Source organism: Stegodyphus dumicola, chromosome 1 (genome assembly GCF_044657685.1).
Source record: "Stegodyphus dumicola isolate Sdum_Otavi_A_Nest chromosome 1, ASM4465768v1".
Classification (NCBI taxonomy): domain Eukaryota; kingdom Metazoa; phylum Arthropoda; class Arachnida; order Araneae; family Eresidae; genus Stegodyphus; species Stegodyphus dumicola.
The window spans coordinates 20,112,700-20,129,810 of record NC_140768.1 but is presented as its reverse complement, the minus strand read 5'-3'; positions in this window follow the sequence as shown (position 1 = coordinate 20,129,810).

Here is a 17,111-nt window from a genome sequence, read left to right as displayed (position 1 = left end):
TGATTTCTGCATTTATTTCTTAGAAAAGCAAGTGTTAAAGAAGGCTGTTTCACGTTTGTAAGTTGTAGCAAAAGGCATTAGAAAATTAGTTGTTTTTGTGTCAAAAATGGGTGGTCAGGGTCTCCAGGTCTGAATCATTTAATATTCCAAAAAGGGTTTCTTCACATTCACCGTTCTTAATAAACAAATACGTGGCATGTACTATCGGAGAGCCAAAAAAACATAAAAACTCTGGAATGAGTACCTTTAAGTTGCAACAATAAATGCACAGCAATCTATTTCGCTACTAAATGTCACAGTGTGAAAGTGTACATTTTCCCACGTAATACTTTAAATTTCTATAGAGGGGTAATATCAGAACCCAGCCTTTTCTTCGTAACAGAGGGTGAAATAGTCAATGAGGTAAAAGCTCAACCTATTTCTCGCGCAACAAGAATAATACTCAAGCGAGATGGGGAATTAATCGATACAAAGGGCTTCACTTGACATTCAGCACTTCAGATATGGCAAAAGTCAAAACTGGCTATCTGCATTGCCAGGTAAAAATGTATGTGCCTAATCTATTGCGTTGTTTTCAATGTCAGAGATCTGGGTATTCGAAAATCTGATGCCGTGGCAGTCTCACGTGGGCAAAGTGCACCCAGGTTAGCCACGAGATCGATAATTGTAATAATCGATAAGTATTATCTGCAAAGAAGATCATCCAACATGTTCAAAGTTATGTGCAAAATGGAAGGCAGAAAAAGAAATCCAGTGTGTAAAAGCAACCAGAAATGTACTATATACAGAAGCTAAGAAAAGAGTGATAAGCATTCAGCCATATCGAATAAGTATTAGCCGCTGCGTAAAATCAATCGTCACACAAACAAGTGTTATTGCATGTCAAAAAGAAACCTGACAAACGTCTGAAACGAAAAAGGGTACAATAGCTCAGCAGAAAACCGAAATTAAAAGTATCTCTAAATCTGGGAAAATTATGAGGCAGACCTAGAGGTATCTGTCGAAGCTCCTTGAAGAGCATCGTCCTGCGAATTGGGCTCTGAGACTATGTAATTTGAAGAAGGATTAGATTTACCCAAGAATCTCCCTCTTCCAACTACACAGTAGCATCAGTAAAACAAATACTAATAATGGGTTTCTTATATCGTGGAACTGCCGCAGTTTCCGCCAAAGTCTCGATAATCTTAAACATCTGACTGATTTCCACCATCCTGCTTGCTTAGTAGTACAAGAAACGTTTATGAAACCTGATCAGAAAATTAAGCTTCAGAAGTATTCGTTGGTGAAAAATGATGGTATGAATAATATTGATCGTGCTAATGATGGCATGGGGCCTGTTAGCTGCTCATGAAGATCCTCCAAATGTCTTACAGCTGGCAACCTTCCTCCAGGCAGTTGCTCTTCAAATAGACGTAAGTATGCTGATTACAACTTGTTCATTGAACTTGCCGCCAAATGAAAGCATTACTGAAAGTGACTTCTAGTACTATCTTATCGAACATTTGCTTTCACCTTTCATAATTCTTGGTGATTTTAATAGGCATAATCCTTTGTGGGGCATTAGAGACATAAACGCACCTGGAAAGAAAATAGAAAAACTTTTATTTCAGTGTCTCGTTTAACTAAATAATGTTGATAATACTTATTTTCACCAGAGTACAAGAAATTTTCATGCCATTGATCTAGCCATTTGCTCCTAAACCTGTATGGGGACTGATTATATTCGAGTGATTACTTTCCACTCTTCATTTCTTTTGCAGAATGCAGTGCATCAGCCTCCAGGCCTCTGAGATCTCTAATGGTTATACAGATTGGGATATGTTTACTGTTCTCGTCTTATCAACAGAAGGAGGAGTGAGCAACAACTTGATTGATTAAGTAGGCCCCTATATCATAGATACTGTATTCTAGGCAGCAGATGTTGTGTTCTGAATTCATTTAAAAGGTTACCTAAATACCCGAAACCTTGGTGGTACCGCGAATGCAAGCGTACTCATAGACAGCAGAAATGAGCATGGAATAAATTTCCACGTTATTTAACCATGACCATGACTAATCTGTTGGCCTTCAAAAACGCTAAAGCAGAGTCAAGGAGAATGCGGCGACCCAGCCAGAAGATTTCGTTGGTATCATATGTCTGTGCAAAAGCATCATTTATATTCTATGCCAAACAAGCGAGTATGGGATAGACTCAGGAAAGCAAAAGGGATATATACTGACTATCCATTTTCTGCCCCAAGAAAAAGACCGTAGAAAAATTAGCAACATTAAGAGAAATTACTTGCAATGGAGAAGCTTTCACTGCTGTGTCCAACACCAGAAATTACTCTCAGACATTCATTTCCTGTAAACATAAAGCTGAAAAGAGCCCAAATTTTCTTTTGACATTTCAAACTCCGAAAGTTAGAATATGGCTAGTTCAAAAGCATTCTGTCACATATAAGACTACTCCGCATCCTGATGATATTCACTAATTAAGCATTTGGCTAGTAAGTCCTTGGCAGTTCTTTTCACCTTATCTCACCTAACAGAGTGTGGAAATATATAACTACCACACCTAACAGAGTGTGGAAGAAGTATATTTTCCCAGCGGTCTGGAGAAAAGACCTCGTTATCCCAATAATAAAACAAGGTAAGGACTTGAAGAACCCCACCAGTTATCGCCTTATTAGTTACCTGTGAAAAGCTCTTGAAAAAAATGGTTTTCTCTTTCTCTATCAAGTGGATACTTAAGATTTCGATCAACTGTCGATAACATCTTAGTTTTTGAGACAGCTATTGGGAATGCCTTTGTGAATTGGAACCTTGTAGTTTCCATTCTTAGAAGTATGGCATATTACAAGACTTGCACTCATCCGGCGCGGCAGTCTTCCCATTTTTATAGAGAACGTTTGAAGCAAAGTTATATTCTATTATGTCTGATAATTCATTTTAAGAAGAGGATGTGTACTTGGTGTTACACATGTTAGCTTCAAAATTAATTCCATTTTAAATAAACTCTCCTCAGCGTAAGTGGATCGTTATACGCTGACGATCTCCAGATAAGCTGCAAAAAAATGGGGATATGCATTGCATAGAAAGACATTTGCAAATCGCCTTTAACAGAATTGTTGACTGGATAAATAAAGGAAGATTTAATTTTTCTAACTAGGAGACCATTTTTGTCGAAACCGAAAACTACATCCTTATCCAGAGCTCCACATGGTGAGATACCTGATCCTGGTACTATCAGAAGTAAAATTTCTCAGACTTCATAGGAAGTTGACTTTCCTTCCCCACATTATATATTTGAAGAAAACGTGTTTAAAAATTCTGAAACTGTTTTAAGTTCTTCCCAACACTTCTTGGAGTGCTGATCGTGTTCCACATTTAAAAGGTTAACTGTTTAGGTCTAAATGGGACTGTACTTCAATCGTCTATGGTGCAGCGCGGTCTTCTGTGTTAGCAAGGCTTGACCTCATACACAACCAAACTTTACATATTTCCTTGGGTGCTTTCAGAACTTCCCCAGAACAGAGCTTGTATGCAGAATGTGTTGAACAATCATTAAAATTAAAGCGTGACTATTTATATCTATTAACTATTATTTTAAGGTCATGTCTCAACCATGTCATCGTGCTGACATCGGCACTTCCAATGTTGGAAATATCAGCACCTGGAATAAAGGGAAAATGCCCAATCTTTGCAAACTGTAATGCATATTTTGATTGACTGTTCAAATCTTCATTTCTTACGTTGAAACGTTTTGGCTCGTTATACACACCTCTATTTCAATTAATTGGAATCAATCCTCATTTTAATCTCTTCCACTTTCTAAAAGATACTATCCTATACTATAAACCGTTCCCAGATATTAAAATACATCTGGGATATCTAAAGTATATGTACAATATTAAAGCGCTTTTAAGATTGTAAAAATGTACACTAGTATAAATTGTTTTAATTATTATACCCTAAAACATTTGAATTGCGCCTCTGCATCATACTTTTAGACTTGATGACAGTTTTTAAATTTTCTCGATTCTAATTTGTTCTTATTATCGTAGCACAGATCTTTTATAGATCCATCTACTGTTATATGAATCATGACTAAGCAGGTTACGCGCCATGAAACACCACCACATGAAGGGTCTACAAATTGAGCTTTTTCGTTGCAGCTTTCATCTTTTTCCGGCACTTTAAATATAGTTACATTGTTTTGTTGTGTAACAAAAGATTTAATTTACTTAAAAAATGAAAAATGTCACAAAGAAAAGATAACTTCATCAACTAATTACCATCATTAAAATTATCGTTAAATATAAATATCATTAGCCGTTTTAATATAAAAATTCTAAAACTTCCTCTCTAAAGTCTCTTCAAAACATTCTTTCTTGATAACCATCGTATTTCGTAATATAAAAGGTGGTGTTCAAGTTCACGGACTATCTCTTTACGTAATGCAGTAAATAAAGAGGAAATGAATTTATAAATTTTGTACACTCTTGCATAGCAGCTTACAAAAACAATGTATTTAGTTATGGCCAAAGTTTCTTTATATATAGTGCAATGCCAACCATACATAATTTGCCTCTATGGCCTTTATTTCTGCCCTGCATGGACGCCTACCATTGGACAAGCACCATCGCTTCTCCCTCCCACACATTTCCCTTCTCCAATCAAGTTTCATTGCGGCTGATGTACTAAAAAAAATAAGTATGAATCAAGTTAAAAATTTCTTCTGCTATTGTTATTGTATTCGGCGTTTCGCAAAATGGAAATTGGTATTGTATTCACTGTTTTGCAAAATAGAAATTCTTCATTAGCTATATTCTCAAAATCATATCTCACTGTGAACTAGCATTAATGATCTTAACTAACTACCACTAAAACATTACGAAACAGGATTCACATTGCGACACCAGAGATTATGTAAAATCAATCTGGCGGTCACACAGCCGGAATCAGATTAGACAGTACCTTATTACAGTCCATGCCGCACCTGAACGGACCACCGTAGAAATGGTGGTTCTATTCATGTTAAAGCAGGTAATCTCTCTCATACTGTCCACTTCCAACGTATGAACAGAGCGACTGATCAGCTCGAAGTGGCCGGGCCTATTAGCCGCAAATACAGAAACGTCACCCGCGTTCGAGAGAGGAATCATTTCTCACAAGACATATTAAATTGACGTTGTCTGATATTTCTGTTGTTTTATCGACTTGCACTGTTTTAAGCGAAATACAATAGTTTGGTCTGTTATCTGCTATTTTCTCGATTCTACGTTTCTCTGTGTTATTGACGAGAGACAACATATTTATCTGGTTTTGCTGTCTTTTGTGACATATACGAGATACCAACATTTTCATTTGTGGGAACTAACTGTCCCACAACTATATGAAGATATCCAATTGCAGCAATTAATTAGGATATTTCACAAAAAGCTATAAGTAGATTTTCAGACAAAGCCTCCTGAGGAAAATTAAGAAATTGTCTGCTTGCTGTCTATTAATCTTTCTTCTTATTTATGAAGAAATCTATCAACTTATACTGTATACTCCGAACTGTTTTTACAGTGCGGAGGTTTTAATTCTAAATGCGACTTCAGTTTTGGTTTCTCATGGATTCATTTGATAAGGCAGTACAGCAAATAACGCCCAACGATTTTTCGTCGGCCTCTTTCTTGAAACCAAATTTTGTATATCGTCAGAATACTATTGAATCCAGAAATTTTCCTATAGAATCCAATTTGTATGTGTTATGGCCAACGTCATGCGGTCTTTTGTTAGTACCATTCTTGGAATTCGTGCTTGCCTCTTTAATGTCTCTCTAACTCTTTTACATCACTGAAAATTGTTCTTGTCTGTCCATCATTTGATTGTTTATCGGTTATAACCGCCACATTTTTTAATAACTACGAGTGTTTATTTATTGATAATTACAGAGGGTGTTTACGCATTTTTAGAAACATTTCCTTAAATATTTTTTTCTTTTAAATAAGCAGATGTTTTGAAATAAATATTTCAAGCAAACAGCTTATTATTTCAAACTAGAAATATCGTCTGCTACTTTTAAATTTATAGTTCTTTTAAAATGTGACATGTAAACAAACTGGATTGAAGGATATGATTTTGCACATTCCGAAAAAGAAATATTCTTATTCCATAAAACAAAAACATTGTGAAATACATGAACATTATTAATTGCTAAGTCATTATTTCTACGTGGAAAGAAGATACCAAACGAATATCCATAAAATGGGTACGTACTGTTTTTAATGTTTTTAAAGTTAAATCATTGGTAACAAGAGAAAGTCTGGAGCAGGGGGGGAAAGCAGAAATCAGTTACAAAGTCTTTAAATACGTGTGTAGGAACAATAAATATAATAATAAACTAAGATTTACAACTTAAAATTAAAAAAAAAAAAAAAAGCTAAAAACATAATACCCACCAGCTTTTGCCGAGGCATGTGACTGAACGCAGAGCATTTTGTAATAACCCTGTATGAAAACTATTTAGAAATAATACACTGTAACCCTTGATGAAGCATGGGTTTACCTAAATGCCTGCAGCAAAAAATATCTATTTATTATCCAAAACGAAGAGAGAAAAAATATGAAAACTTGATTCTGTCAATGTAAACGAGAGTTTCAATTATGGGTTTAATCATTGTCGCAGGATTCTCTTACAATGGGAAATTAAAAACAAGAAGAGTGAAATAAAAAATGTTAAAATCAACTTGAACGTACCATCAAGAGAAAGTTTTGCTTCCGGTATTTTCAGAAAAAATTCCATTTCTTTATCCCAATGACTTTCAAAGAGTGGAAGTTCATCAAGGCAAGTCATACTTCGAAAAGTACATTTCCATTTCCTTGAAATGAAGCCTGATACGGGTATTCCTGTGAGGTACTCTGATGTTTTACCTGTGATCTCTTGAAAAGTTCTTTTTCTAAAGAGCAGACCCATCACGATTGATGGAATCTGGAAAGTAGTGGAAGAGGAATGGAAATCAGTCCCTCTGGATATTTTTAAAACAGCTCTTCTTTCATGAAAATCACGATGAAGACTTATAGTCTGGAAAAAATGGCTGTCAAGTCGAACATTTAAAAACATTAATCCTCTTATAAAGAAAAAATGATTAAAAAATATTAATTAGCTGACTTTCCATAATTTTTGTTTTAAAACAGCTTCATTTTTACAAGCTTTTATTTAACTCACTCATTATTTGCCATATGGCTAAACTCTTGCCATCTATTTTTGAAACTATTGCCTTATAAGCTACATTTTGTACACGCACTGATTATGAATAACAGCGTAATGTGGTAAAGAAATTTTTCAAAATTTTGATTTGTGCTCAAAGGGCGTTAGCTCAGGAGAGTTCGTTTTAGCATTTTTGCGTTGGTTCACTATAAAAGGCGTTTCATTTTTCAAATTGTTGCCACCAAATATTATAGCCCTGCATTATATTGAAAGAAATGAATAATGAAGAATCTGCATGAATGTAGGTATGTTTCTTGCACTGTGAAAAAACAACGGTACCTAGAGACACCAAATTTTGAGTAGCGTAGTCCTCCATTCGAATATGGGTATCTGGAAATTTGAAATTTGTTTTATTATCTATTTCATATTTTGTAAACCTTTAACGAAATTATGATTAACAAACTCAACGATTTTAAAGCGAACAATGGGAACACTGAACGGAGGTGAAATATCTCCAGCGCGCGTGATAGCTTATCGAAATTCCAAAGTTATGCTCTTTTAAAATTATTTTGTGATATTGCTGTTGAATTGAATTTTTTGTTTTAAGTGCGAAGAACATGATATTTAGTAAATAAAGATAATACTCTAAACTTTAAAGCCTTCGTTTGATGATGAAACTCTCAAGAATTTTATTGTTTTCACTATCGGATGGGCGGAAAAAAATCTTCATGAAGGTTATATGAGATGTAATTTATGATTTTTTGGCAAAATCGCTGAATCTTTTTCGATCATTTGACATAGCAAACTTGTAAAAAAATAAAGTAATGGTTTTTCACTGTTCAAAATTGATCTTCCAGTTGAATAATCTTTATCTCTACATATAATAAAAGAGAGTCTGTGTGTCTTTCGTTCGTGCTGCGCGTAAGCTAATAGACCCAGGGCTACGAAATTTGGTATATAGGTACATCTAGACAAGAGCCAGTGCCCCTTGAAGCGATTTTTTCAAAGTTCGAATCAGATTTTTTTTAATTTTATTTTTTCGATGTTATCCTATCATTTTGAATAGTTTCATTCTTTTAGAAATGTGGTTTTAGCAACAGTTTTTCATTCAACTGTATACTGGACTGCTGACTGTTGAAAATCAGCACTGTTGCCATTTGGGAGAAGGAGGGTGATAATTTTGTGCAGTTTTTAAATTTAATGTTTCTCTTGGATACTGGACGTTTGTTGAGAGAAGGCAATGAGAAGTTGGTTAATTTATGTATTAGGATAATTAATATTTGTATTAAGGGATATTGCTTATTTCATTATAATTTTGTTTGTAATAACTTTTTTTTTTAATGAGGTTGTTCTGCAGAGTAAAATTCTGCGTAATTTTTAAATTTAACGTTTGGTGTTCCCTTCAGGCATTTTCCCGTTACATTTAAAAGCGTGACGAAGGCTGGTCGCGTAACTGCTAGTTAAATATATATTATTGAGACTAACAAGATGAAAATTTAAAAAAAAAAAAAAAAAAAAATATGCAATAAGCTTTTATTTAAAACTCATAAAACCATTAGTAAACTTAAAGGAGGAAAATAATTAATCATATAGTTTAATAGGAATATAAAATTAAATAATTCTGTATATTAAATTAATCTACAGTTTTAAAACACGAATAATTAAAATATGGGCGCTAAAATATCGAAAAATTGAATTGCATTGTCAAAAGTATAAGTCGTTACCTTTATAAATTTATCAAGGGCCTCATTCGTGATATAGAATTGTAGATGAATTTTGTAAACACAGTTATTTGATTACTAGTTTCCATTAGACTATATGATAAATTGTTTTCTCATTCTAGTTCATCATGATGTTATGATTTTTAAATAAAAGCTTCTTTTATAAAAATCTTCTTTTTATTATTTTTTTTAATTCAATCGTTAAACTATTTCTAACTAAAGGATAAGATTAATAAATAATTAGAACCTTTTAAGTATATGTTAATCTTTCTCTTCTTCTGTCTCCTCTAACACAGGTGGTGTTAAAAGTAATTTCCATTTTTAAATATCTTAAAAGTGTAATTCTTGACGCATTTTGTAAGAGTGCACTTGATTCTTAGTTTACGTTGTGAAAAGCTTTGATTTATTAGATTCTGGTCGTTAGAATTCGTTTTTATTTTCTGCCATAAATAATGAATTTTGAGAACGAAGATTTAAGCCTAATCATTCTAAATATTAAACATTTTGCTATTTGTGTAAATAAAGTGCATGTATTTTTTATGTCAGCTAAAGAGTCTAGTAATTAGATTTCGAACTCCAGATATCTATCCTCTGCATTAAATAACTCACTTTCGTTTCAGAGAACTTTGAAATCGTAACACTGATAAAACGACACGGTCATGAAAGAGATAAATCACAGAGACTACCAAAGTATAGTTTCCCTCTTCTGTGATCTGATATGTAAGAATAATCTGCAGCTGTAACAACAGATATTTTGAAACGAACCAGTCGTTTATTATGTCCGTATTGCAAGTTGATAAGGAGATACTTTTTATCTTAGAAATGTTGATATTTATAGATAGAGATAAATAAAAATGAAAAAGAAAATTTTCTCTATTATGGCAGACTAGAGTTATCTGCTCAAAGGGAGGAATTCGTTGAAGGCTTTCAGAGGGAAACTGGCCCCTATTTACATTACATGTGGGGGGGGGGGAAATATAAAAATTCTGTTATACTGCCGGAAGTGGAATCAAAAGTTGCAAATGTTTCACGCCTTAACCACGTGGCCTGTGGTATTTCAAATTAAAACAGAGATTAAAAATAAAAAAAAAACGTTAAATTTGCCTACCTGCGTTTCTGTGGGTTCTTTGCGAGAGCCATTAAGCGATCTTTAATTTAATCCTTCAAGGAACGTCAGTCCAAATTATCAATATATCTTTTGCACAAAATACGTTTTAATGAATGAAACATACATTAATGTTAACGGTTGCATTAGTTATATAAGTATTAAGAATGCTTAAATGAATTTAAAAGTAATCAAGCATTGCGCAGCGTACGAATATCTACGTTCCATCAACGCTCTCGAGCCATCTGCCACGTGAGATCATAGTTGAAATGCATCACTTTGTTGCGAAAACGTCACAGATGAGACACTTTGAATCGCAACATCCTACGGCAAGGGAAGGACAATTGCTGGAATTTTCCTTAAAGCATTCTTGTTCCACTGGATACGATAGATGAATTGGTCTTTTAATCAGTTACCGTTAGACAGATGAGTAGCAAAGGTTCTCACCTTACCATCTCGTTTTGGAAAGATTTTCGTTATGATACATAACAGTTCCTTCTTTCAACGATGTCGGTTTTTACAAATTTGGAATGATGAGCAGATTTTAAATTCACCAAATAATCTTCCTCCATTTTTTCCAGGTTCACGCTGTCAGTATTTGTTGGTGTTTAATCGACGTGTAAGACTCTTCTTTGTCGAAAGGCAATTTAGAACTCTCCTGTGGCAATGATAGTAACCGTCTTCGTATTAAAAACTGTCCAGGAATGAATAATTCTATCGGTGTATATAAATGTTAAAGTTCTATAAAACTGAATATAGCTTCCGCTTGTATTACTATTGTCTCTAATTCCCTGAATGTCAAGGATGATTTGGATTTTCTTCAAAAGAGTTTTTAGAAAATGAACCATATGCTTCCAGAATCCTCTCCAATAAGGTACATTCTCAATAATAAATTTCCAAGTGACTCCTTGTTTAGAGAATTTGTCTTGAATTTTATTATCCTTCATCCAACTGGACCGATAAATCTTATTTTTTCTGCGCTGTTTTAAAGGTTTTTGCATTGTCTGTACAGATTACTTTACGCAAAAATCTTCTCGCTACGAATTGCCTAAGTGCAAGCAAGAATATTTCTGTTGGCAGATCTGCCGTCAGTTCTAAATGCGCTGCTTTAATTAGAGCACAGGTAAACAGTAAAATGTATGCCTTGGATAATTCTCTTCCATCTTGATGTATTGTGGGCCGTCATAGTCTATCCCCGTATTTTTAAACGGGAAAACTACTCGGTATCTCTCTGCTGGGAGGGATGCCATATCTTGCATCATACGTTTCGTACGAAATAGTATTTTACAGACATTGCAATTGTACAAAACAGTTAGTTTTCCTACGAAACTTCAGTGGCCAAAATTTCTCTTTGATTTGATTTAAAGTGCCTGCGCCGACTAACCGGTATAGAGGTTAACGTCACTGATTGCCGTGACGAAGGGCCCGGGTTCGAATCCGGGAGAAGGCGTGGATGTTTGTAAATATATAGTTTAGGTGCGGCAAGGCGGCACTCTAAATATGCGGCGAGCCGAAAGTCCTCTCGTGTGGTTTGGTAGAAGGGGTGAAATATAAAACTCTTCTATGTTTCATAACATAATTTACTCATAAAATTTTAAATTGAATCTGTACATGTAAAATATCTAAGATGGATTCGGCAACAACTTTATTAATTTATTATTATTTTCCAAAAATATAAAAATACGGAGCCCTTAAACATTGCCTAATTTTGCCTATCTATATCCACTTCACAGGTCAGGGCCTTCAAAACGCGAGAAGTTAGCGCGCGCAGTGCAAAGTAACTTAAGAAAGGAAGGCGCATTTCCAAGCATTCTTCTGCAAGCGAGATTGTACTTGCCGTGTGGCTGCAAGAAAACATCAGGACACCTTTACACTTGGTAGAATGACTGGCAAGCTTGAAGAGAGACGTAGTTTGACATCTGTTGTCCAAAGCGTTTGGAATTGATAAAATTTTTGCTTGAATTGATAAAAGTTTAGAAAGCCTTTCAAACGATAAATAGAGCTGTAAGAAAGGTTAGGATTGGTCGCTCAAGTAAAACAAGGGTGGCTGATAATCAATATCTCACTGCAGGTGAAAAGAGATCAAATCCAGACAGATGGCAACTTTGTTCAGCACTTGCTCGCTGCAATCGGACGAGATGTATCCCAGGTTACTGTGGTCAGAGGACTGCATAAAGGGAGCCTAATTGCCCGCTGCATACTATTGACAGCAACCCATACATGCCACTTTTTACAGTGGTGTAGAGAACACAAAGATTGGGCACTTCATCAACGGAGGTCACGTCGTCTTTACCGATGATAGTCGTTTCAGTCTGACAAACCATTCTCAGCGTATCTTTATATGGAGAGAGTTACTCATGCTGTTGAGTAGGAAAATAAAGACATCCAGGCAATGGATTGGGCAACGTGCACCCCTGATTTAAATTCCATTGAATTTGTGTAGGATACTTTGGGGAGACGCCTGGCGACACGATCTCACCCTCTGGAGAACACCATATAAAGGAAACAGTTTCTCCTTTATAAATGAGAATTCTTACCCCAACAGCTGTTACATAATTTGTTGTTGAATATTCACAGAAGGTGCAACTCAACCATTTCAATTAGGGATGTCATATCCTTTACTAAGGCTCTTTGGTTTGCTGTTCTTCCTCTTGGCCAGACAATTTTTGTACCATCGCCATTTTGTCAAAGCCTTTTCCTATTCGTTCCGTATTGTACGCGTCATATTCATTTTTTTGCTATTCTACTTCCTTCTTCTTTACGTACAACATTGTACATTTGTAGTATGAATTTCATGTCTCCTGGTTGACTTTTTTACTGAATTATGGCCCAGATCAGAAAGGTTGTTTAAATTTTGCACACTAATGTTCAATGAAATGATGGGAATTTTATCGAAGAAAAAAATTTTTATCAGTTCCTATTTATCGAGGAAAACCACAAACCATCTAGTGGTGGTTTTTGAGTTTCAAAAGATGGCGTTGTGCAATGTAAAATATTGGTATATACAAATGTCGTAACCATAGTAATTCTGTGCTCACACAGCAAACCTATAAAGATGCGAGAGGCGAATCGCAGTCATACTCGTTTCCAAGTCAAGAAAGATGACGTTTACTCTCCCGAAGCGTGCTTTACTGGTGAAATCGTTTTACCAAAACAGAGACTTTGCTACCGAAACTTCGTGTGAAAATTCAGTTTTTGAAGCGGTTGCAAAAAAGTCCACTCACAAATCAAGGACTAACAAACATGATTAGGAAATTTGAAGCAACGGGAACATTGGGGATTCAGCCAGGAAGGAGATGAAAGTTTGTTGCAACACAAGTAGTGAATGATGCAGCGACGCAAGTCGAGGAAGACAGATCGCAAACTATCGGTAGCACTAGTGTTCGGCATATTGCAGCATTTGTTGACCGATCACGTTCCACAGTTCATGAAATTCTTCATAAGGTTTTACGCTACTATCCATATAAACTCTCGCTAGTGCAACATATCTTACCAAACTGATCTGGATAGTCGACAAAATTTTGCGTTGTGGTTTCTTGCGCGAGTTGAGCTCCAGGATGAATGGCCATAGAATATTTTGTGGACCGATGAGACCCACTTTATATGGAAGGTGCGGTTAACACGCATGATTGCCGTATTTGGGCTACTACAAACCCACATCAATTTCTACAAATTCCATTACACTCTTCGCATGTAATGGTTTGGGTGCGGCTTTACTCAACGTTCATTGTCGGTCGTTTTTTTTTTCCGAAGAGCACAGCGCCGTAGGGCCTGTGACATGCACCGCCATTGATCAATGACGCGCTTCATTATTAGAGCAACCCGTTATTTCGGCTCTTCAGGCAAGGCGATGTGATACTACCACACTGTTTATGCAGGATGGTGCTCCTCCACATATCGCCCGTTGTGTGAAACAAGTGCCCCTACGCCATTTCGGTGACGACAGAATCATCAGCCGGCAATTTCCTGCGGCTTGGCCTCCTAGATCCCCCGACATGAATCCTTCCGACTTTTGGTTGTGGGGATACTTCAAGGCTATGGTCTTCTGTGATACTATTACATCTCTATCCGACCTTAAAGAAAGCATAGAATGTCATGTGCGTAACATTTTCCAGTTCACTTTGCTTTCAATAGTCGAACATGCAATTGTACGCTTCCAGACGGTAGTAGATAGTGGTGGATATCATATCGAGCCTGTTTTGTAAACATTTGTAGATTATTTATATGTTTTCAATAACGCTATAACACTCCACCTAGGGGTGGTTTTCGAAACTCTTGTTCCTCCCTCGATAAAATGCCCATCATTTCATTCTGCCATTATCCAATTTTCATGCAATTCCGCTGTATAGTTTTTGCTACAGACTGCTCGCAAATTTCAAGTTTAATTATGGACACCTTGTATACCTCTAACATCTCCCCTTGGTATCCAAATTTAAAGGGGTCCAATTGGTATTTTTTGTATTCATTCTCAAAGCCAAAATAAAACATAACAGTTGGAAAACTAGTTTTGTCATCGAGTTCAGGTCTATCGGTATAGACAACAAAATCTTTGTTATGATGTTTATGTCTGTCAAACGAAAGGAAGTTTACAGGTATTACTGTGCAATTGTTTTCAATAGCTACTAATTTTAAAGAGTAAGTATTGCAAATATACTTCGTTAATTGGCATAACAAAGCACGCAAGGGCTATCAGTCCAGGGGAAGAAACCCCTTTGTGGAGGAACTGGCTTCCATTCGTGTTACAAATGGTGAAAAAACAAGAAAACACCCATTCAACTATCGTGTTCACTAGCAAAATATAATGGTAGCAAAATGTGAAAGCTCTGATAGGCAGAATTTAAGAGAGGAAACACATCGTGGCAGATAAGTATGAATAAATCATTGGTATGTCAATCATCCTTTAAAATTTTACGGAAAAAAACTATGCATCAGTTAACCCTGTAACATATAAGAGTTGTATGATTCAACCTTTTTTTCTGTTAAACTGGAAACAGGAGTTGCAACAGTAAAGGATTTTTGCATTATAAAATGAATCTGTATTCGCTGATAAGGGAAGAAATTTGTAATCATATGATTTTTTAATATTTAATTAAATAATGCTATAGTATTTCTTCTTACCTCTAATTCTACCAGGAAAGGAGGATTTTAATTTGCATTTTACTAGAAGCTGTCTGTTTGTTTGTGCCTGCTCAGGGGACAGGATAGCGATATGTCTGCGGATGTGTTTTGGGGTGGTTTCTCAATTTGTCTTTTAACGTTTTTATTATTAATTTTAAGTTAAGAAAGTTCGGAATTTTTATTTATTTAGTTAGTTGTTTTATAAACACTGATAAGCACCTTTTCTCCGTTAGTTGCTGAAAAAGATAATCTTTCATTCATGTCTTTGTTCCCACCAAGAATCTAAAATATTGTTACGAATTTGGTATTTAAAAAGCTAATGTTAGTTCAATTATAAATTAAATGGATTTATTTCTCGCGCAGTGCAGCGCGTGACGAATGTTAAAAGAAAGCTAAGCCGGAAAATTGAAAATACAAGAGCGCGTTCATTAAATAAATAAATATCTCTTTTTGATTTCGAGAAAGTACTGGAAAATTCTAGAGCGTGATTTTAAATTCTTATAAAAGGAGGAAAACATCTCAGTTTGTAGGAGTTGCTTAGTTTGTTGTTGTTTAGAAAACTGCTCTTGTCGATTGTAGCGAATTCGCGGATTAGCTTTCTTTAGCTGTTTTGAATTACGTTCTATTGGACATTTGAGTAGTTAAAAGATAACTACTGTGAGATATTGTAATACTGCATGATAATTTGAGAAGATTTAAGCATTTTTGTTGTGATAATAATAAATTTTTGTTCATTTTTCATCGGACTTGTGCATTCATTTCGTAACGAACCCGTACGCACGCAACAATTTTTGGTGTCAGAAGTGGGATTTGAATGCCATCACAAGAGCGATGGAAGAGCAGTTAAGACAGTTGATATCAGCCTTTGCTGCATTTAAAGAGGAAATGAAAGCGGGACAAGAAGAAATGAAAGATGATAAGAAATCTGGTCAGGAAAAGATGGAAGAATCCGTTAAAGAGGAAATGGAAGCCGTTCACGAAAAGTTGGAAGCTGGTCAAGCAACTTTTAAGGAAGATATAAAAGCTGTACAAGAAAAGATTGAAGCAGGTCAAGACGAAATGAAAAGAGAAATAACCTGCGTAATAGAAAGTAAATTTGAGGCTATGGAAGACAGAATGGGAGCTGTCGAAAATAAAGTCGGGCAAATTGAAGAAAAGGTTTCTTCTGTCAAAGATGAAATAGAAGATAGAGTGTCGGCTGTGGAGCAACGAGTCGAAGGAAGAGTTTTGGCCGTCCAACAACAAATTGAAGAGACAGTTTCTGCAGTTGCCAAAGAAATGGAAACTTTAAAAAAATTCATAGCGACGGCAGGGAGCAAGAGTGATGATTTTAAATTCTTACCGATGCTTGCTCGTCCATCTCTGAAGCTATCCACATATGATGGGAAGACATCCTGGCAAGTGTATAAGACCCAGTTTTCTATCGTTGCGGATGCGAATGGATGGGACTCCCAAGCTAAGGCCTGTCATCTCGCCGCTTCTCTGAGAGCAGACGCAGCGGATATGCTGCAGACGCTTCCCGAAAATTAAAGGCTAGATTTCGAAGCTCTGTCCGGCACCTTGGAGCTGCGCTTTGGCGAGAAATGTTTAAAAGACTACAGCAGGCTTCAATTAAAATCTCGTCAACAGAAGCCCACCGAATCACTCCAGGAGCTCGCCATGGATGTTGAAAGGCTGTCACATCACGTCTTTTCGGAGTGCCCGACAGAAACAAGGGAAATCCTGTCCCTGCAATATTTCATCGATGGCATCCGGGACCCTGAAATACGGAAAGCACTACGAATGGCCAATGTGAAGGATATAAAAAGTGCTCTGTTGTACGCCATGAAATTGGAGGCAGCCCAGCAAGCAACTCATAGGGACCGCTACCCAGTCAGAGCTATGCGAGTCCACGAGCCAGTGGATCAAGTGATGGTTCGTTTAGATGATCTATCCAGACAAGTCGATGCTTTGATACGGAGTAGCAGTGAGAACAAAGTGGCTCGAA